Source organism: Ambystoma mexicanum, chromosome 8 (assembly GCF_040938575.1).
Source record: "Ambystoma mexicanum isolate Mex_15411 chromosome 8, UKY_AmexF1_1, whole genome shotgun sequence".
Taxonomy (NCBI): Eukaryota; Metazoa; Chordata; class Amphibia; order Caudata; family Ambystomatidae; genus Ambystoma; species Ambystoma mexicanum.
Window position 1 is genome coordinate 244975936 of NC_090929.1, and position 14885 is coordinate 244990820.

A 14885-nucleotide genomic window follows, 5' to 3' on the forward strand; every position below is an offset into this window, starting at 1 on the left:
TAAGCCTTGTTAATGCTTGTTTTCAAAATACCACCTGATTTAGGATTGCATAGGGTATGTACCTTAAACCCCCTTACGTGCCAGGCAATTATGCAAGTCTATGCAAAAAGGACAAGCATACTCGTCCTTGGCACTAGAAGTGTGAGTTACTTTAGTTCTTTCGATATAGCCCCTGCTGTAAATATCCCATGTTATCATAACCCATAATTAGCTTTTCCACTACATTACACAAAATAAGGGCCAAGTGTCCAAAATACAACTCGGTCGACCGTGTGCATCTGTTTTCTTTGTAATGTTCAATGCAATACACCCTAACATGAAATCATGCCATGCCGTGAAACTGCTGCTCTGACCTTCTCCTTATCTCCCCCAGTTGCACTAAGCTTTAACCTTCCTCCTTCCGACAGTCCACACTTTGCTTACAAATTGGCTTTACGCTGCACCATACTGGTCGTAGATCGCTAACTGCTAACTACGCTTGGATAGTTCAACATTTGACTCGATAGATAATGAAACAATTTCAAAGTTACTTGGAATAAACCTTATCGCATTACACCTCAAACAAATGGTTAAGGGTTCCAACCAGATAGCTGGATACAGTCTGGATTGCTTTTCCTGTAATGAAAACATAACCACCATCTCCTCCCTGGGGCGATCCCTTATCTAATCTGGGCACAATGTTCACTGAGACGCCAAGCCCCCCAGCATCTGCAAAAGAACCACCAACCGTGACCAGACTGTATGAAGAACTAGGTTATTTCTACATTGGACTGTATTGACTCTAAGAAACTATTTAAATGAGCCTCCACCCACCCCAAGACTAAACCACATAATAAAAGGAAAATCTGAAACTGGAGAAAATATGGAAGTAAACAATCTGAGCACTAGCAATGTCACGTACCATCACCAGCTTTGCTCCAATATAGGGCTTAAGATATTAAAAACAAAGAGAGTACTCTACTCCAAACACATTGATGTTGTGTTTAAAATGCCCACAGCTGACCCACTTGACCCAGCCACCGTTTCAAACACCCCTTTCATCAGCAAATGTCTGGAAAAATGCAGATATGGTCAACTCTGGGATTTCATTAAAAAAACACCACATGAATGATACAGCACGGATTTAGACCTTTTAGGGGTACAGAATTGTCTCTCTGCTCCATCTGGGATACACACTTAAAAACAATGTGATTTGACTCACCTGCTTTTGGCACCATCTGGCACAAGAGCCCCCTCAAAAGAATGGATGTTACTGGCTCTAAATAAACAGTTCTACAACAGATCACCTCCATCCTCATGAATAACACAGAAATCACTATCTTCAGCCCCTACACTTCCCACTCATGACCACTTACCTTGCGGGATACCCCATGGATCACCATTCTCACCCCTGATTTCTACATCTACATGAATGGACCTGGAATCTCCTGATATGATATGAAAGGTTATTTATAATGCACTTAATACCCTGAGGTTTAAATGCAGTGTCATGAGGGTCACACCTGTGGTGCTCTGTGTCATCTTGCCTCGTAGTGTGAGCATATTTTCCTGACCTATTCTCCTGCTACAACTATACAATTGGTTTTGGGAAGGGTGGACGGTCGTCCCAGACCCCCAAGCATTTTCAAATGAGGCAAAGGCCTGGAAGTGCCTGGTAGGTGCCGGGGAGGGCGCAGAGGAGGGAGGTGGCAGCAGGGGACATTGTGTTGGGGGGGGGGGGTGGTATATTATGGGGTTTTAGAGCACACTGGGAATCAGATGCCATATTGAAATCATGGCTTTGCATCTGGGATTGCAGGATGAGGCCACAAACATGGAAATGAGCCTGGTATCCCTTATGGAACAGGTACCCAATGTATAGGGTTGCACCAACCAGCCACTCAGATTTGTACAGTACATAACTACGTCTTTTATGATGCTGTATGCCTTTTAAAATTGGTGCTCATGCCTATTTTCCCAGAATGTTTCCCGGCAACAGAGTGCTTTGCTGATGCATCTCTATGTTTGTGGAAATAAACCTTGTTCTCCTTGCAAGGTGTGTGCTGGGCATTTTACCCATGTGGGTTGCATTGTTTCTGGTGGGAGCATTGAGGGGTTTCTCTACAATGGCACACACATAATCTACACATTTGTTACCACCCATAACCAAACTCCTCAGACATTACAAACACCATGGCACTGATGGATGTATGAATGATAGGAAACAGACAGAACCTTTACCCCCAGCAAAACAAAACTGATGTTCTGCAATCCTACATGCTCTAACTCCATCAGAATCCCTCAGGCTGACTAGATGGGCCTTTTACAATCTGGTTGACTACAGAAATGAATCTTGGAGCAACAATGGACAACGCCCTCACTCCTGATCTGTGCATGAGAGTCATTTTCAGAAACCGTTTCTCCCTTGTGCACATGCTACGCTGCCTCCGACCTTAGTTAACTTCTCACTCTCCTTGAGAGGATTTACCAGGTGTAGTTTACTAAGCATATTCAGACCCTATCCACCTTCTATCAACAACCATTCTGACTCCATGTTTGTACTCCACAATCAGGTGGCGGCCCGTACTACGAGCCTGCTTAGTCCATTTAAACCAAGAAAAACATAGAGATTGCTAGATCAAGACATAGGCAATAGTCCTCTGACCTGTAGCCATCAACACAAAAGGTTTTGGCATCTGCCTTCTCGATATCTGACTAACGCACCATTTGTTTTCTTACCAGGCTCCATCTTTTACTCCTCCTCCACGTGTCTTCCAACTGCCCCCTCCTTTTCACTGGCCCTCCTCTGCATCTTCTCCAATCATCCTCACACCTGCCTTTGCCTCCTCTCTTCCACCTGCACCACTCATCTGGCCTCTGGGTGCATCTCTAAGTATCAAGAGTTTCCTTCTTTCCTGTTCCCGTTTCTTGGTGCCTGGTTCCTTAGTGGTGCAGAGCTTAGCTTGAGAGCTGTCTGTAGTGCACAGCATGGATGCCTCTCTATAGGTCTGCCTGCACATGCACAATGGCGTCCATTGTGCGTATATCCTTATTACATTTTACAATGTATGTATATGCTCGGATCCGTTTACTGGCTAAGGTCTGAAATGTGATCAGTTGGTTGCAGACATGAATAATACTCTTGTTGGGCTGCATGTGTGAGTAGTGTAGCTCTTGTCTAGCTTAATTGTGTAGAGGACCGATGCCCACGGGCTGTGTGCGCGCTTTAAAAATTGCAATATATAAAAAAAATAAATAAATAAACAAATAAATACATAAATAGAGACTCCATCAGAAGTATTACTAATTGAAGTTACATCAAAAATTCTGGATGCTCGGTATTATAAAGCAAGATATCTTTAGAAGGGCTGACATTTAGGTAACCAGAAGGCTATGCATCTGGTAAATGCAGAGTGAAGGTGGCACAATTGACATGGCTATTGAAAGGTGGTGAAGGAAACATATGCTACATGATAAGGCAGATGTGGGGAAGCAGGAGGAGTATGTTGAAATAGAGTAGCAAGAATGATGGGTAAAAAGGGTGAGGGAGAAACAGGTAAATAGTTAATGCACCGGTGAGTAGGGGGTTGACATATGCAGATTGCATGCGGCACAGGTCAGGTTAGAGCAAATATAAGTATAAGGTAAGTAATTTCACAGAATGGTTTAGGTGTAATGTCGATTACCAGTTGCTTTGGTAAGGGTGGGGGTATTGAATTTAGTAGTATGGGCAATCGTTTGGCTGATACAGCACTGGTGAGAACGGAGGACATCTGTTATTTTATTTCATTGTTTAAAGCACTGACCTACCTCGAGACCAGCAGAGCGTTGTACGAGGTGTGAGTAGCCATCATTTGGGCTGGCATCTTTTAACAGCAGCCCACCACTGTGAATTATGTTCTGTGCCTCCACTGGGATTCGCTCAGGTGCTTTTGGAAAACCCACATTTTGAGAGATTTTTGAAATTGGACAATTGTGGGACCAGTGGTTTGGGGTGTGACAACAGAACAATTGTTCAGGTGTCCTCTCTTTGTGGGCTAGTTGTGATTCACTGCGGTTGTCCGATTTCCTGTGCAAGGGCGTGTGCCATCAGATGTGTGCATTTTAGCTGCCAGGTACGCTGCTGTGCTGCTCCTGACTGTTGTGTAGATGATGCATGCCGTCTTGAACGTCCCTCACACAATCTGTATAGGTCATGTAAGATCAATGGTGCCCTGGCAAAGGTAATGCAAATGTGGACGTATTATCTAGCCCTAGGGTGGCCCAGGTGAAACACTAATGCATATTTGTGCAGGACTGTATGTTGTTTGATTGGGGCACAAATGAAGGGGCAATGCAAGACTAAGAAGGGGGCGCTTGAGCGGGGGTGCCACAGGCTAGGGTGGAGTAGTAAACTGTAGCCAGTAGGACGACGGAGACGAAACAGGCAAGGATGCAGAGAGGGTACAAGTATCGCCCTCTGGATAGACGTAGGTGGGTGACAATGAATAAGCACATCTAGTCCAGAGCCCAAGCCTGGCACAGGGTGAATACACGAATCCTGGCAGAACCCCCTGCCAATGGAGGCTGTGGGCTGAGCACTGAAAGCAGCAGGCGAGATGAGCCGCCTGCAATTCCAGCAGTAGTGATTTATATTCCACTAACAGCGTTGTTTACACAAACTGCACGGATGCAAATGAATGAGGAGGAAGGCTGTGGGCGCTGAGGTGTGCCGTAGGAGGCGCTTCCTGCGGGGCTGGATTTAGTAATGTGGTGTTAACACAGCCACACATGGCTGCACACACTCCGACATCAGGGAAGAGCAGGAAAGGGGCCTGCGAGACAATTAGCTAAAGGGGGCAGACAGGGAACGAGGGAGGGAAGCGGGGCGGGGCAGGGAAGGAGGCGGCGGGAGATAACAGAGAGGTAGAGAGAGTCAGGGGGAGAAGAGGAATGAGTAAAGAGGAGGTGGGCCAGCCAGAGGGAAATGTGCAGGTGTCGGTGCAAGATAATCGGGAAGAGTGAGAGGGAGCGTTGGTGGACATGACGGATGCGGGTGAACGAGAGACTACACAATTAGGAATAGAATTACGAAGAGAGGGGTGAAAGCATAAAGAATACGATAAGATGTTTGAGAGGTAAAGTCAAGGAGAAATAGTGAGAGATGACGGAAGCAGAGGGAACGAAAATGAGGGCGAGTTGGGCAAAAACAAAGAACACAGGAAGAAAGAGAAATTAGTCAGATCAGATAATGACGGTGGGAGGAGAGGGAAGGGGGCAATGGGGATGAGGTACAGAGAGACACATAAAGAGGGAGAGAGAGAGAGAGAGAGAGAGAGAGAGAGAGAGAGAGAGATAGAGAGAGAGAGAGAGAGAGAGAGAGAGAGAGAGAGAGAGAGAGAGAGAGAGAGAGAGAGAGAGAGAGAGAGAGAGAGAGAGAGAGAGAGAGAGAGAGAGAGAGAGAGAGAGAGAGAGAGAGAGAGAGAGAGAGAGAGAGAGAGAGAGAGAGAGAGAGAGAGAGAGAGAGAGAGAGAGAGAGAGAGACACATTGGTAGAAGAACAGATACAGGGGTAACTTGAAGGAGGAAGGGGGAGATAGGAACAAGCATGGTGGCACAGAGGTGAACACACAATACAAAAAAGGGGAGTGAAGGCGAGGGAGAGGTAAAGGAAAAAGGGAGAAACGCTGTTGGAAAGAAAGAAAACGTGTATGAGGAAGAACATGGCTATATGATGATGAACAGAGAGGGAGGAAATGGGAAGGTGTAACAGGGACATGGAGGGAGGGGGAACAATAAGGTACATAAGAGTGAGTAAACAACAGGATGACCCAATAGAGTAAATGGTGGCTTGCCACGTTACAGCTAAGGACCCAGAATGAGCCACTCGGCTCCTTGCACAGAGAGGCATGATGAGGGATAGTGCCCTTGGTTTACTTATCAGTACATTATCTAGACTGACCTCTAGAATTAGCTCTGTCAGAGGGGTTGCAATGATGCCGCAGCAAACATTAACACTTTGATGTGGTTATAAGTTCAAGAACATGAGGCCCAATCAAAGGCTTTGTGGAAAGGGAAGATACTATACAACCTAAAATATTAGGTAGGTTATGTTAATACACTTTTGTGTTGTGTTCTTCAACACAGTAGTGGTCTTTTGCTCCCAATGCTTGTACAGAGAGTGACGTTTTCTGTCCCGCCAGGGGTTAATAACTGTGGCCTTTGCAGGGAAGAAAGAAAGCAAACGTGTGAGAGAATAGACGAATATGAAACAATAAAATAGACTACATCGGGGGAAAAAACAACTTTATGTAGGTTTTAGTTTGATGCGTTCATGCATATAGCACATAAAGGACCCAATCTGGTATTGCAGCGCTGTGGTACCATGGAAGAGAATAAGGAGAACATATATCCTACTGCAAAATGATTGTTTCTCAGCATTTAAAAGAGTCAGTAGGTAATTCATCCTGCTAACCTCCTTCAGGAGCACCTTCTAGAGTTTACCAACTTGCGCAGAAGGAAGAGCATAACGTTCTTGCATGTCCAAAGGGGAGAGCAGAGAAGGTTCCTCCAAGATGGCCGCCCGCCGTGAGGCATAGCCATTTCCTGCCCATATGATCGCATCAGCCAGCCCCAAGCTCCCTTAAGAGCATATCCCGTGAGCTGGCAGGCAGAAGCCGGCCCACGTCATCAGGGCCCAGGAGACAAGGCTAGTAGCTGGCCTCAGCCTGTCAAAAGCCGTCTGCCTGCCTCTGTCGGAACCCCTGTCTCTACCAGCACCTGACATGGTAACATTCATGTCTGATGACTTGTGACTGATCAGAACTATTAACTCGATTGTCATATGTGCCCTGTGACATGCATACCCCTTCTAACCCACTGCTACTAATCACATTTACAGTCGGGTTCCTATCGTTACATGCTCATAGCCCTACTGCCCCGAACTGCGATTTCACATTTTTATAACCACTCCCTCCCGAGTGCCTCATACCCACCTTGTCTCCGGCCACATAACACGCTACAAAATATTTGTTCATTTATTCGCTCTGTACATGTGCCTTACATATACTGCTCTACCCGTGTTACTCAAACCTCGCAATGTAATTTATGCATCTTTCATGCTGCCGAGTGTCATCATCCTGCACTGTTGCTGGAATAGTACAGTCATATCAGCGTCGGTCACACAACTAGCTGTACGCCCTGTCTAGATCTTAACATGCTCTGCTACATTATGCTCGCACGGTGGTGACCGCGAGTAGGTATGAATGTATCCCTTGCACGATTAGTTTACCTCAGCTGCTTCTACTGTTTTCGCCCATGCGCCTACCAGCACTGCATTACTGATGTACATTGATGTATAACTGTGACTTGACTTAATCGTCAATAATCACTCTGGCCACATATTTTATGTACATCATTACGGCACGCTGCACTAGTGCTGACCAGACTCGGTCAGATGCTCAGTCCCGCTTACTGTTACTGGCTAGATGTCAAGTTGCCTGATATACTCTACTGCGTCTGTATTGACTAAGTGACTACTATGATTTGTACTATTGTCTTGATGCACCATCGTGACCCATCTCGGCCATTTAATTGTGCTTAGACCCTAGTGACTACCAGACTCTTAGGAACTGCACCTCGCTCCTTATACTGTCTAATTGACTACTCTGTGTCACCTAGCTGTGACCGTGCCCCCTTTGGGCTCTGCCATCCTCTGATATTGGAATTGGAAAGATGTTAAATTTAGTAATACTGTTTTGCACTATGGCTGCTTCCATATATGTCAACTCTAGAACCCAAGAACATTTTGCTCAGTATCGAGTACCTATCCTAGACCTTAGCCCACCTACCCTAACAAGTATTGATACCACGTACATCTCCTTATACGAAAGGGCCTTAGAGACAGTATCCTACGCCTTTCTACCCTGTGCCACGTCAATTAGAAATGACAGACTCTGTGCTAGATTAACTAAATTATATGAACCTCTGAGAAGATCCCTTCCGGCCACTAACCTTAAAACTAACCACAAGCTTAGCTTGACACCTAGTCATTTAAAGCTGTCTCCACCACTGTCCATCTCGAATATGAATGCCCATCAGATCAATACCTACAAGCACAAGTCATGCAATAATAACTCTGACAAATCTATCCTAGTCAACAAAGTAACTGAGGTTCCCCCCCTCAAAGGAGCGCTTCTCAATGCAAGATCGCTTGTCGCCCATGCCACCGACATTGCCGACCTAATCACTGAACGCAATTTGGATTTCCTTGCAATCACGGAAACATGGCTCCATAATGCAGGAGGACCCACACTTATGCTAGCTATCCCCGATGGCTACACTATAGTTAGACAAGACTGAGACAACGCCCGAGGAGGCGGTATTGCCATCATTTCTAAAACATGTCTCTGCCTTAGACTAGCCCCCACCCATCTGTCACAATCATGTGAAGTTATCTCTGCCAAATTTCAGATAAATAATTCACAATCACTTACTATTCACCTAATATATAGACCGCCTGGTCCGCTTAGTACCTTTGAGGAGAATCTGCATAATTTAATCACGAATAACCTTAAACCTTCCTCGTAACTACTCCCATTAGGAGACTTCAATCTAGGTTTTAATGATCAAACAGATACAAATGCAACAGATATAGTCAATATAATCAACACACTAGGTCTATCCCAAAAAGTAAACAAACCTACCCACCTAAAAGGGAGAATACTGGATTGGATACTGGACTATAACTGCTCAGCTACTATTTCATCCATCCTGCTATTATCATGGACAGACCACTCTCTGGTGTCCTTCCACCTATCTACTATAAGACCCAACCCATTGGCTCAGCCATTAGTGCCACCATGCTCAACTAGAAGTAAAAAAAGTATCACAGTAGAGAAAGTTATCCCTGCTATTCTGCCCACCCTTAATGCACTGCCAGAAAATCTTGATCCTAGCATCCTAATTCAAGAATTCAACAATATTATGCTCACCACTGAGGACAAAATTGTCCCTGTTAAACTCAGACCTAGTAAACCAATAGCCCACTTAAACAAACGGTTCACACCACAACTTAAAGACCTGTATCTTAAAAAAAACAGTGAAACCAACTGAAGACTTTGCCCTTCCAGTGAGAACAAAGCTAAATTAACCTCACTTTCCTCACATTACAAGATGGAAATCTGCCGGGCAAAACGCAACTCCTAGGATGAGCGATTTGCTAATTCCAATTCTAGCATGAAAGAACTCTTCTCTATACTGTTAGAACTAGAGTGCCCAATAGCTATACCTGATGTTTGTACCAAGGACAAATCCTGGTGTACAGACATCCAACACGCTCTAGCTAATAAAATTAATACGCTCCAAAATAAAATTCAGCAAAAAAAAGAAGTACTGAACCTACAGCACTCGCCCAATATCCTCTTGCCTACTGTTTCACCACTGGCACACAATACCACCTTCCATTTTTCTAAAATGTCTACCTTGGAAGTAGAAAAAATTATCCTGTCACTGAAGCTTTCGGACTGCAAAGGCGATATCTGCCCAGCACAACTAATAAAAGATGCTGCCAGAGAACTATCCCCATTCATCACCAAACTGATAAATGCCTCCTTTGCCACAGGAACCACCCCTGCTAACCTCAAACAATCATGGGTGCTCCCTCTCCTCAAGAAACAGACGTTATATCCTCTTATCCCTACCAATTACCGGCCCATTACTATGGTCCCATTTCTACTCACAATACTGGATAAAGCCGCCTATATCCAAATACAAAAACACCTTAAACTGCACAAACTCCTAGGTAATAGACAATCTGGCTTCCGTCCACTAAACGGATAGAGACAGCCTTAATCAACCTAAAGTCCCAAATAGACGAGCAGAGAGACAAATGTAAGACAGTACTCCTGCTCCTACTAGATGTCTCTGCCACATTTGATCTGGTCAATCACAAGGTTCTATGCCGACACCTTGATTCTGCAGCCCACTTCTCCCCAGGAGCCATCAAATGGATTGAGTCCTTCCTGAGTGAGAGAACTATGAAAGCCTTCTCTCCCTCGGCAGCCGCAGACCCGACACCTATTCTATGCAGTGTTCCTCAAGGCTCTTGCGCCTCGCCAACCCGATACAATATCTAAACCAAGCCCTTGTTTGATGATCTGGACCATCTGGGCATCACCTACACCAATTACGCAGATAATACTCAGATTCTTCTCCCGCTTTCTGGGGATCACAGTATGGACACAAGATTGGTAAACAAAGTATACCTTATCATCCAAGCATGGATGGCCACTCATGGCCTGTGCTTGAACGATGATAAGACTGAGTTGATAATTCTGGGCTCACAGGCCAACATTAAAAAATGAGGCCAAGAATTATTTTCCTCATTTAATATTGATGGCAACACCATCAAAGTCTCTAAGGAGGTAAAAACTCTTGGATTCTACTTGGACTCCACATTGTGTTTTGATAAACAGGTCAAATCCCTTACCTCCTCTACGGCTTACACCTGCAATCTACTTAGAGCTGGTAAGCCATTCCTCTCTGACGACAGCTGCCTGATCTTGGCCATAGCCTTAATACTCTCTAGAATTGATTACTGTAATGCCCTATACAGTGGTGCTAATCAATCTACCATCCAAAAGCTCCAAACATTACAGAACAATGCCCTAAGAGCAGCCCTAGGCATAAATAAAATTTAAAAAAACACATTTCCTCCATCAGACGCCATCATAAATGGCTATCCACGTCCAATAAAATACAATTAAAAACATTTTCTTTGACTCACAAAGCCCTCAATAACGCAGCCCCTAGCTACCTTACAGATAAACTCCAGAGAAGAATTTCTTTCAGACCTACCAGAATTGGGAATGTTAACCGTCTGACCATACCTAAATATAAGCTCACCACTATCGGTGGAAATAGCTTCCCTGTAAAGGCAGCTACATTCTGGAACTCACTGCCTCAAGATCTGAGAGCCGACCAACCCTACCTACACTTCAGAAAAAATGCAATAAAATACATCATCGCCACTGACCCCTAGTCTCCTAATACCAGTTTTGGTCCTGCCCACATCTGAAGAGACCTACTCTCCCTGCATTAATATTGTAATATTGTGTTCATACTTGAAGACCATGTGTAATCTAGCCTACCTGTGAGCCTAAGTGATATACGAATGGCTTCACTTGTGTAACATATATTTTTGTACATTGTTTACTGTTTATTTCTGTAATTACATAGGCCACTTTTAGTTTTTGCTCCTATTTTGTACATTGTGTATATTTTGTAAGCATGTAAGTATTGTATCTGGTGTATATTTCGCAACTCTGTAAGCTTTGCATCTTCATACTGCTGCGCCCTTTTACTTACGAGTCTGGTGCGCATATCAAATGAATAAACAAACAAACAAACAAACGAGCAAAGGTGGCACAGTTATTCTTGGAGCAAAATGTTGTCATAGGAATCTGGCAGTTCACCTTAACCGGAAGATAGGTAGGTGCAGGGCAATGCAAGGTTTTTTGAGCTAAGGGAACAGCTTTGAAGATAATCCGGGCCCTGAATGGAAACCAGTAGAGATTTCTTTAAAATGGATGAGATATGAGTCCGCAGATGAGAGTTTATTGGAGGCAGTGTTTCGGAGATCCCTCAAATGATGTAATAGTGAGTGGTTGGCACCAAGAGCATGGTACAATAATCAAGTTTATTGCCAATAATCGCCCCCGCTAAGGAGCACACATCGACTCAGATTGAAATAGACAGATTGAAATAGACAGATTTGGTGCAGTAGAGTTAGCTAGAAATGTAGCCAATTGACAATGGTATTAGCCTGTGAGAATATTAATGGAGTGGATAAAAAAAAAAGAAAAACGCTTTTACCCTATCTTGCTTGCTTATTTTAAACCCAGAAACAGAAATGTGAGGGATGAGAGCTTTCATTTTCACCATGAAATGAGTGGTGTCAAGTAATAGAATTGCAGAATTTGACTGATTTAGGCTAAGTCAGTTGTGTTTCAGCCCTGCCTCAATGATGGGAAATAGAGCCTGGGTACGGTTCAGTTTTTCGAGGGGATTTCCTACTAGTTTCGCTTTCCACTATGGCTGCCCTTACAATTTCCTGTTTTCCTCTGCTCCTGACGTCATGCCTGCCCTCATTGCCACCACAAACTCATAGGGCACTTCCCATCACTATTTCCATCTCAGCCCTATTGGTGTGTAGGTTGTTTTGGACTTGATGGCTCGTGATTCCATGCTCACTGGTACAGCTTCCAAAGAGGAACTGGGGACGCCATGAACAGGGGTCTACCACTTGAGAGGTTTATATCCAGAACTGTTTGTGCAAAATAACCTGTCGACCAGCTCCAAGAAACCCTTAGCAATAGGCCGAACAAAATAACAGACACACACTTTAGCCCAACAATTAGAAAGCGTTGTATGCATTTTTATTTTTCTCTATATAAAATGTCGGTGTGCATCATATCACTCGGGTAATGATGCAAGGTATACGATGTACGTTTGCTCCTTCTATCCAATGATAAAGAGACTCTAATTGACCATCTCCACATTTCTACCCACCCACAGGCAGTCTCTGGCCTACCCTTTAGACCACTAGATATCCCACAATTTCCACCTTTTGAGGTGTGCATGTGTGTGTAAGGTGGACACACGAGCTTTGCCAGCCGCGAAGTGTAAACATCAAGACTTCAACTCAGGGGTGTGCAAAATGATGTCAAAACACTCCAATACTGTTCTTCAAAATCTTATTTCCACTCGTTCAGCTGCAGGCCCCTCCACCATATGACTCTTGACCATGTTCCAGAGTGTGGTAGATTCTTTGGGTTCCCACTGTGTGGTGCCAGAAAAATGAATTATTGTAGAAGAGTGATGTGTTGGTGGTGTCTGTCTGCTTCTGGACCTCCTTGATTGGGAGGTTTCGACCACATCAGAGGCAGTGAGCCAGGCAGGGATTGGCACCTCGGGAGCCTGTCTCTCCCAGGGCTGTCACAATGGGGGTGCAGGAGGGGAAAACTGCCCCGGGCCTCGCGCCGGGAGGGGCCTCACGGCACCCTCTCCTCCAGCCCCTGCCTTCTCCCAGTTGCATTCCCTCTTGCCTGTCTTCTGCCGATTCCGCGTTCCTCTGCACTCCCTGCAGCAGCAGTTACCTGGACTCTGCTGAACCTTTCTTCTATTCAATGCGGAGCTTGAAGTGCCAATGTGGGCCCCCTTCCCTCGCAAACACTGGCTTCAAACAGAGGCTGTTTCTCCAATATCCTCGCCCGTGATGCAGACTGGGGAAGCCACGGTTTTCCCCACCCCTAGTGCAGAACGAGGGCGCTTATACCCGCTGTTGCCAGAAGCACAGAAACATCTTCAGCCCTCATCAAGGTTGTTGTGTGAGGTTCTCGCGTTTGCAGCTGATAACTTTGGGAACAGTGATTGTTGACCATAAATCCTCCTTCTGTCCGACCAGTCCGATTGTGTTTATTCTGTCAAAAAATAAAAGTGAGTACCCGATACAACCAGCAGCAAGTTTTGAGAACACTGCAAGGGCACCATAACGCCAGTAATTATGCCTGACTTGAACATGTCCTGTCGCAACAGCCTATGCTCATGTGTGACATTTCCACATAGCTATACTTTGTAGCCAACATTGCTGCATACATCTGACTTAAAATACCCACATGAACAGTACAAATTAAAGTACAGACTGCAAAGTGCTTTTCACTTTAAGGCCAAGACACTTGTTTTTTTTTTCTTATATGCAGTGTTTTTTATACACAGATTTTTTAATCCAAGCAAGGCATCTATCATATGCATCCTCAATATTAATCATCCAAGTGATAGACTATGACATCCTTTTTAGTTTGAGCTATTAGGTGCGCCACATATAAGTCAAAACTACTGCATTAGAGTACAGGTAGTGGAAATGGCACAAAGCTTGTAGGTGTTGTCGGGATACCTCCCTCTACCCCCCCCCCCATTGACTGCCTATGGCATTGCTAATACCTATGGCAATTCCAACCCAGTCTCTGACCCCCCCCAAGAAAAACCCTCCTCATGGCAACACTTTGAGCAAGCTTTATTCAAGCCTTACTATCAAACTTTACGCTCAAAGCGCCTGCCAGTGTTTTCTCAAGAGTCTTCTTAGAGTGAATGACTTAATGGGCACTGTAAACACACCACGGGTGTAATAAAAATGTCTTCACCAGGTCTGCCCATGCGTGTCCTTTACGGAAGTCCTGTTCAAAACACGCATTGGCAAAGCCAACAGTTTTGGCGTGTGCATAAGTATTAGGCATTTTCCAGGCACTGCTATTAGATGGGAAGGGTCTCGAACCATTTTGCACCTGCTGCCATTAATGGTCAGTTAATTTCAATACAGAAGTACCTTTCCCATGCTTACACGAAAGCCCAAACCGTTGCCATAGCAAATGCTTGCTTTGCTTTACCCTTGATGCACAGGACCATGCATCAAGGGTAGAGCAAACTTAAATGTTACTACATGGCTAATCTGGACCACATTCAATGGAGGCCAGTCTAGCCAGTAATAACACTGATGGTGTGCAGCCAGCCTGGATATACTTTCTGGGAGTCCTTATATGGTAATACTGGCATATATTGGTGCAGCCTGCATGGACATGCATGGGGACATCCAGCATTAACATATTTTTATACTGGCATATGTTTTGGGCAAAGACTGCATGAAACTATTGGCTTTTCCATGTGCTACCTTACAACACCAATTGCAAACGGTATGGCTTTCTACCCAATTTTTCTAAAGAAAATGATGTAAAATGTACCATTTCAACCCAATGTTTCAAACATTATCTCGGGAGTCCAAACCCCTCTCAATAACCCCTTGTTTGGTTTGGGCTCCCTCACCAGCCTCCACTGCACATGTCACTGTGTATGATGTGTGTTGTAATGCACATA